Source organism: Megalopta genalis, chromosome 16, assembly GCF_051020955.1.
Source record: "Megalopta genalis isolate 19385.01 chromosome 16, iyMegGena1_principal, whole genome shotgun sequence".
NCBI classification, from domain to species: domain Eukaryota; kingdom Metazoa; phylum Arthropoda; class Insecta; order Hymenoptera; family Halictidae; genus Megalopta; species Megalopta genalis.
In genome coordinates this window covers 4,076,747-4,085,504 of record NC_135028.1, presented here as the reverse complement: position 1 = coordinate 4,085,504, position 8,758 = coordinate 4,076,747, and the positions used below count along the sequence as shown (strand labels likewise).

Below are 8,758 nucleotides of genomic sequence, written 5' to 3'. Positions count from 1 at the left end.
GGGCCTCGACGGGTGAGCTGCGGTATTCAGCTCGGGAACCGACCTGCTGAGCCGGTAGAGCATAGAAAGGGCTCGGCACCACCAGTTGTCTGCTGACGAGAGTCCGCGTCCTCGTAGTAACTGGTAGCTCCTGCATGGCTTGGCATGTGGGAGCGCGCTTATTGAGCGTATCTCAATTCCGCGCCCATGGGGGCCGTGTGGATAAGCCTTTGGGCAGGTGCTGCACGTAAAATCACTAGAGACTATGGTCTCAGCAGATCGAAAACGACCGGAGTGATTCGTTGTCGTGCCTCGAACGGCCCATCACACTTCGCTGCCAGTTTTGCATTCTATCCTTTGGCGCGATTTGAAGGACATATTCGCCGATTCGAGATATCCAACTTCGCCGAGCGCGATCGTAGTGTCGCTGCAGTCGCTGGAAACTGCGCGCAAGGTTTGCTCGCGCCATCTCGATTGCCTCGGTGATCCGTCGCAGCCGAGCCTCGGAGTCAGTGGTCGTCGTGGTGTCCCTTGCTCAGCGGAGTCTACCTGGTGGACGTAGTTTCCGTCCATGATTAAGGTACGCCGGTGAATATCTGCTCGAAGAGTGCAGTGCGGTGTTATACGCGAACGTGATCTCCGTAAGATGGCGGTCCCACTCCTGATGCTTTTTCCCGGAGTACTAACTAATCATTGTCTTGATAACTTTGTTAGTCCTCTCGACGGGATTGCATTGAGGAGTGTACGGGGGACTTCGACGATGCTCGATTCCACAATCCTGCAGTATCCGTTCCATTTCTTTGGCAATGAATTGCCGTCCGTTATCGCTGACAATCGTTTGCGGGCATCCGTGACGGAAGACGATTGGTTCGTAGATGGCCCGTGCAACAGCAGTTCATGTGGCTCACCATAGAGGGCGCAGTTCTACCAGCTTCGTGAACCGGTCCTGCATTACCAACAGTGTCGTATTGCCCGCCGCGGAACGCGGCAAATGTCCCACTAAGTCCACGGAAACCATTTCAGCAAGTCTGTTGTACAAGAGTTACGTGCATTTTTCCAGCCGGTACTTGCTGCTCTGCCTTATGCTTCTGACAGCTCTCGCAGCTCCGTACGTATTAGGTGCCGTCTGCCATCATTCCAGACCAGTAATACGAGGGTGGTCCTAGAAGTATCCGACCTGAGGTATAGATGGCGGTTATTGTTTTAAAAAAATTACTATGGTCGAAAATACCAACCTTACAAAGCTTAAGTTTCAAGTTTAAAGACGCTACAATGTTTAGTATTTGTTTGACAACCATTAATAATGAACGCTCTCGGTGAATTTGTAAACATAGAAAAAAATTGGTCATCGTTACGTGATAGAATATCTTCATTTGAAAGGTCTCAGTCCAAGTAGTATCAAAACTGAGCTACATTCTACGCTAGGTGAGTCTGCTCCTTCGTTTACAACAATAAAATATTGAGGGGCAGAATTTAAACGAGGCCGTACGAGCTGCCAAGACGTACGCCGCAGTGGTCGATTAAATGAAGTGATCACACCGGAAATGGCGAAGAAAATCCACGAAACGGTATTGGACGATCGTCGACTGAAAGTGTGCGGGCTTGCGGACATAGTAGGCATTTCAAAAAATATTGTACATCGCACATTGACCGAAAATTTTGATATGAGAAAGCTGTGCGCAAGATGGGTGCCGCGTTTGCTCACAATGGAACAAAAACAGCGTCGCGAGGATGTTTCAATCGAGTGTTTGGCGATGTTTTACAGGAATAAAGTCGACTTTTTGGGTCGATTCTTAACCATGGATATGTAACGCACGGAGAATCTTCCTACGAATTTTTTATATTCCTTCCTGAAGGCATACGCCAGGCTGGCGCCAGCCAGCCGGGGGTTCATTTGTATATCGCGAGTCGAGTAGCTCCAAGGGGGTACGACGACGAACGTTTTTGGAATCGGACCACATAGGAACACCCCCACTACCATTTTTCCAGAGAAAATCTGACTATATAAAGGGCCCAAACGCGATCGGGAATCGGGCTAGTTTCGAGTCATTCGTCGACGTGGAAACGCTAGTGAAATCGAGTTTCAATTCTCCTTCGAACAATCTAATTGGTAATTAGATATCAAGTCAGAGAAGCCCCCCGCCGACTCAGTGCGAAAAGCTGAGAACGCGTTAGAGTCCGCGAACAATTACATACATTTATACAACCCAAAACGAGTAATAAATTAGCTTTTACCAGTTTCTTTGGTTACAAGTGTGGCGTCGCATCGTCCCATTCGTCCCATGATGCGAAGAGTACCTAAAAACATAGGAAAGTCCGCGCAGGCGGTACAGGCTTTTCACGTATCGACAGCGGCTCGAAACGGTTCGCGACACGTCCACGATACCCCCTCAGGCTACACGTCTCGCACGCGGCTGGTTTCGCAATCGGAATTTTTCACTTGTAGTGCCCCTAATCTCAGGCTAACCTCCCTACACGCGGTCGTCTCGCGGCGAATTCTTGCGCTCACAATACCCCTTGCACCGGGCTACCCATCTCACACGCGGTCTGTCTTGCGGCAAACTCTCGCGATCGCAATATCTTCCTGAACGAGGCTACCCGTCTTACACGCGGACCCTTTCGCGACAAATTCCCATATTTCGAGCACGCACGCGTGTAGTTCGATTTCCTACGGAAATTCTTGCTACCAGTCGCGTGCGAACCGTCGAAGAGTACAGACGTGTATAAACAGCGATCCTCGAGTGTAAACATATATACGCCTACGCATACGCCTACTTTCTCCGGGACGAATTACCTTTTCCTTTGATCCCTAAAAAACATTTATTGACGGGGAATCTTCGGCTCAGCGAGACAGATTAACAGTCCTTCAACGAACGACGTGCAATCGACAAACGGTCACGTTCGTTAGACTTTCAATTTCGTAGAGCCATAGCCTTCTTCATTGCAGTTTCTAAGTTTATGATTTTTTCGAGCCGTCTTCTTTCCGGCAATATAGTCATTTCTGCACTTTCGAATAATGCACACCTTCATCGGCAGCATTTTTTATAACAGGGTCGTTAGCACGCACCGCTTCGGTCGCCCGTCCAGGGTTTCTTGCTACGTCACTTTTACATCCCCTTCCATCGCGTCACTGGCCAATCAATTTCTAGTCTTCTGTCCACGAAACAGTATAAAAACTCGAAACCGATTCTTCTCTTAGTCATTTGTCAGTTGTCATTTGTCACCATGTGAGTTCATTCGTCATTTAGTCTTTAGTCATTCGTCGGTCTTCGGTCAGTCAGTGTCAGTTAAACTCAGTCATTCTCGCTCGGTCTCTAGTCCGCGACTCTGTTTCATCAGGCACGCGCTGTCCATTTCAACTAAGTTCTGAATCGCAGTCAATCTGCTTCAGTCAACTTCAGCAGACTCCAGCTCACGCTAGTCTACTACACTCAACTCTTCAACTTCAGTAGACTCCAGCTCACGCTAGTCTACTATACTCAACTCTTCAACTTCAGCAGACTCCAGCTCACGCTAGTCTACTACACTCAACTCTTCAACTTCAGTAGACTACAGCTCACGCTAGTCTACTATTCAGTTAGTCAGTCAACTCAGCTTCAGTCAACTACAGTAGATACAGGGTGTCCCAAAAATGTCTCGCAATACGGAAATGGGGGTTACCTGATGTCGTTTGAAGTAACTTTTTCCTTTGCGAAAATGCAATCCGCGGCTTTGTTTACGAGTTATTAACGAAAAACACTGACCAATGAGAGGCGAGGGCGCGAATTACAACGTAGTCGATCGATCGTGTGCAACGTGCTTTGACCGTGGAGCGTGATAGAAGAAGGAGGATTCCGCGCTGCGTTCGAATCAGGTTTCTAAAGTCCAACCCCACCTCCGAAGTAGTGGAGACCGGGCAACGACTCCCTCAATGGAGCGGATAACGGAGCTATGACGACCTCCCATCCGATTTTTTTCGGGGGAGCAACGAAAAATCGTAGCTCTGCGGACATGAAGATACATCTCACGTCTATTCATGCTAAATAATCGGTCTTCCGATATAACTTGAGACAACTCCTTTGGACAATTAACATTGAGGAGATTGTCTTTTGACACTCTGAAGATAATGGTACGGAGTAGTCTCACATAGGCTGTGTGCAGGGCTCGTCCCTCCACGGCCAACATTCATGATTATCAGTAATTTCAACTGCTGCTAAGAAAAGCAACAATCTTTACTGCGCCACGGAATCGAGACCGTCTTCCAACACGCTAGTTGGACCAACGTCGAACCCTTGGCAGTCTGTTTACCGCTGATTTTCTATCACTGACATAAGTCCAAACGGCTTCGTCCAGTCATATAGGTTAACTGCGTTTGTTAGTGCACAGCACTAATGTCTTTATGACACGGACTTGCAGAACCGGCTGTTTTTCGAGCCCAGGTTTTTTGGGAAATCGTTTCTCTCGGTCTCGATGGCCGGGACTAGTTATAAAGAAGGAAAGGTTCCGAAGGGTCAGCCTGACATTGTTTTATGACGGTCATGCCTGGAGGAACTTTCCTGTCTTTGCCGGGGCCTTGCGGCCGTCTGCTTTGAAACGGACCAGCTGATTGGCTATTGCCAAAATCGGGCAGAACCAATCGGCGAATAGTGTAGGTGCGTTGGAGGGATGGTAGTCTGCTACGAGCGAGGGTATTCTCTGATAGAGCTTCAGAGTTGTAATAGAAGTCGTAGCATCAAGACATCCTGACCAAGGGTGTACTGTAGTCAGGGGCTCAATACAAAATAGCAGGCAGAATCCGGTTCTTTATTTGATACAGTCCACAAGTATAGCGTCATAATTCGTCGCTATTATTGACGACGCTGTGACGCCCCACCAGCGTTCGAATCAATGAACAAGTCACGGAAGCGTGAACTTCCGATTCTTTTTTGCTACGTGACAGTGATAATTTTAAGAAAAACATTATTATTAAAACTCCTTATTTCAGAATGCCTGAAGAATATTTATTTACTAATTTTTAGTATGCGTGACATCTCGTGTGTACGATATGAAATTTTTATGCGAGGCGTACAGTGAAAATTAACAATAAGTAACATCGTTGAAGTACGTAAATGACATTTTAATTTAAATAATTCCGTGTTCGAACAGAATTCAACAAACGATTCATAAAGTTAAGTTAATAATAAATAATCTTACGATGGCCGACAATGTACAACAATGTAATGAAATATTCGATCTTTCACCGACGTATTTGGTATCTGTTGACATTCACCGGTGAAAGTCGACATTCTCCAATTTCGGTCATTCACGGTAACATATTGTAAGCGTAAGCGAGTAAGCGATCCTCTGATCCAGAATCGGTGCGTACTGACATTCTTCCAGGTGTTTCTCGGGTAGGGACTCGCCAGCGTGGTTATCCTAGGTGCTTCTTGGGTTCGTCGTCGGGAGGGGGAGCTGTGTCGGGAACTTCCCTAAGCCAGGTGCTTCTGGTGGGGACTCGCCAGCGTAGTTATCCTAGGTGCTTCTAGGGTACGTCGTCGGCATTAAAAAATTGGCTCTTTTCAGGGCCATACATATTAACCTAGGAAAGTTCGTCCGCAGATATTATTGATATGTGATCAATGTTTAGTGATAATGTAGTAAAAGTGACCGTTGGAATAGCCTGCCTGGAAACATCCTTCTGTTCGTCGCCGTCGGATACAGATCAGCTGTGCAATTCGTCATACATTGTTCGAGGTCAATGCACTATCCTCTAGCACACATTTCCGACCCTGTAATGGATTTACAACTAAATGGGTGAGTTTCTTATTGATAATATTCTTCATATTTCTCTATCAAACAAATCTCTTACGTCCTCTAACGCGATTATTATTTATTAAATTAGAGCTTTGCGAATCGCTCGTTGAATTGTGTTCGAACGCGGAATTATTTAAATTAAAATTTAATAAATTGACGTTTACGAACTTTGTTAATCTTCACCTTGCATAAAAATTTCATATGGTACACATGAGGTGTCATGCAAACCAGAAAATTAAAACGGCTGTCATACTTATTATTTCGGGTCCGAAAAATTAGTAAATATTTTTCAGACATTCTGAAATAAGGATGAACAGCGTTTTTCTTAAGATTATCACTGCCACGTGATAAAAAGAAATATCGAAAGTTGATATTTTTCGTGCCTTGTTCATTGATTTGAATGCTGTCAAAATCAATGGTAAGAGCACATGGCACTCGATCAATTGACCACGTTGTGTTTCGCGCCATTTCATTAATAACTCGTAAACAAAGCCGCAGATTGCATTCTCGCAAAGGAAAAAGTTACTTAGAATGATTTCAGCTACTCCACATTTCCGTAATGCAAGACATGTTTGGGACACCCTGTATATCCGAAACTTGTAAGGATTTCGAATATACGTATTAGATGCACAAACTAATTCTCGGTTTTGTTCTTAAGATAAGTATTTATTTATAAATAGTCAAATTACTTTTTAATCGTCGAAATAATCCTCATCAGTATCAATATTCTTCTGCTATTTAAACAGCAGTAAATGATCTTGAACGATTTTCGAAGACCAAAGTGTTATAGTTCAATGAATTGGCTTCGAAATGCACAATTTGTTTAATATATATATATTAAAAAGTAATTTGACTATTTATAAATAAATACCTATCTTAAGAACAAAACCGAAAATTAGTTTGTACATCTAATATGTATATTCGAAATCCTTACAAGTTTCGTATACGTCCCTACTGACCGACTTCGAGTTCGGCCAGAGTCAGACGAGCGTCGAAAAAGCGGATGATCATCTTTGCTTGTTTTTCTAGTAAAAACAAAGACAAATTTTCCGTGTTTTCAATTAATAAAAAAAAGGAGAGACCACCAGCGTTCGTCGATTTGACGATCGTATGATCTCAGTTTCTCCAACATGATTCGATCCGTCGATACGTTACATTGTAACGGTCGCTACAATAATTTATTTGCCAACAGATTCTCGCAAAGTGTCTACACTCGATATGCAGATCCATACAAAATGTTATAACAGCGAGTATCAGCGAAACCAAAAGTGATTTTGTATCCGGCCAAATAACATCGAGCCTATGACCCGTCAACGAAACCTTTTTGAATAAAATTTATTAATATGATTAACAAAAATATACTATTACAAATACAGTTTATCACTAGACTTATAATAATACTTAGTAGACATGTTCTGTTGGGTAGTCCCTGCTTAACTTAACAAGCTTAACCTACTGTTCGGTCGTGATTGGTGCAATCTTTTACAAGATTGCTTATCGGATGCGTCGTATGTTTAGATCATATTTGGTGTTAAGTTTGGTAGTTATCTTATTTTGTAGGAAAAGTTCTCGACAAAAACCTACGTCAACGAAACCGGTTTATTTTTCGCGAGTTGTTGCAGCCGATTAATAATTCTGCGATGATCGAAAACGTCGTTTGACAGGACCCACTTTGTGATACGTGACGCAGGATGTTTCAATATGTAATCGGGAACATCTACATTTATTAAATGCGACTTTGGGCAGCGCATTACAGCCTCCTCTCGGTGGCGTCCGATGATGAGATATTAATCATTCTCGATTTAATGCAGGACCGCTACCGAACCAGTTCCTGGGGGACGAAAGGACGTGCACCGAGATTATTTCGTATGAGCATTGCCAACCTAAAAGAAACATTATGCCGCGAGTTAATCAGGTCCTCGCCCCGTTGCGCGGATAAACACCTGGTTAAAAATATATGCTCCGAACGAAAGACGTAATTTATTAAGACATTTATTATGTCAGATTTCACGGCTGGACGTTGCACACGATTGCTCGGTGGACTAGGTCACTGAACGCAATCAGCCTCGGAAAGACTTTTTTTTCTGAAATACAACGAAAGAAAACGATGAAGGGATACAGTCTGGCGACGAAAGAATTAAAGTTAAGAGGATTTAAAATATAATTTATAACGATTCTATCCTAACTCGTTTTAAGTTTTTATTCTTCCTTATCGTTGGTAATATTTTACTGTTATCTTTTAGTCGGTATGTTTCTGTTACGATTATATTTACGATCAAGTATTTGCAGTAACGTTACTTTTTGTTATGAATTATATACATACAGTGACTCATTAATATTTGGACACCTTTTAAAACAGAATAACTGTTTTAAAACTGGACTAAACGACTTGAATTGTTTTTGGATGATAGAGACGCAAATCTGCTAGACAATTGCTGAAATGCTTCTTTAAATTTTGCTGTTGCTTGGAATAACAAAGGAAAATAAAGAAACTCTCATTTTTAACTTCTTTGTCTGAGCCTATAACGAAAATTTAAAAAAAAATGCGTTTTGTAGATCTCGGTAATTTATGTGCGCGCTGAAAATTTCATCGAAATCGGTTGTCCTCGACACGAGTTGTAAACAATTAACACGTTCCGTGCCAAGCCATTTTTGCCTAACTTGTCGTTCAGGCCATTTGATGTTTTGACTAAAGATTGATACATTATCACATAATATTTCATTATATCATCAGTAGATAAGTAGTGATTGCCCGAATCAACCGTTTTTATGCAGCTCTTGCTTTAAAAAAGTCAAACATTGTAATTAATAGTTATTGTGTATATAACGATTAAACAAATTTATGTGCTTTGTTCTATGCAGCATTTTTTACAATGCCTCTCATCCTTTTGGTGGAAATATATTTTATACAATCAAATTTGTCACAAAATGTATGTCTTCAGCGCTTTAAATAAATATGTCCGCGTGTACCATTTATGGTACACGTGGCCTGATGGTCAAGTTTAAC

General features: G+C 42.9%; 1 long non-coding RNA gene across 1 annotated transcript; it reads left to right on the top strand.

The window, feature by feature from the left end:
- The first annotated feature begins 433 nt into the window (after positions 1 to 433).
- Positions 434 to 1,781, top strand: LOC143260658 (uncharacterized). The gene is made up of 2 exons (XR_013034942.1): positions 434 to 559; positions 694 to 1,781. It is a non-coding gene; the product is annotated as an uncharacterized LOC143260658 (long non-coding RNA).
- The last annotated feature ends 6,977 nt before the right edge of the window (positions 1,782 to 8,758 follow it).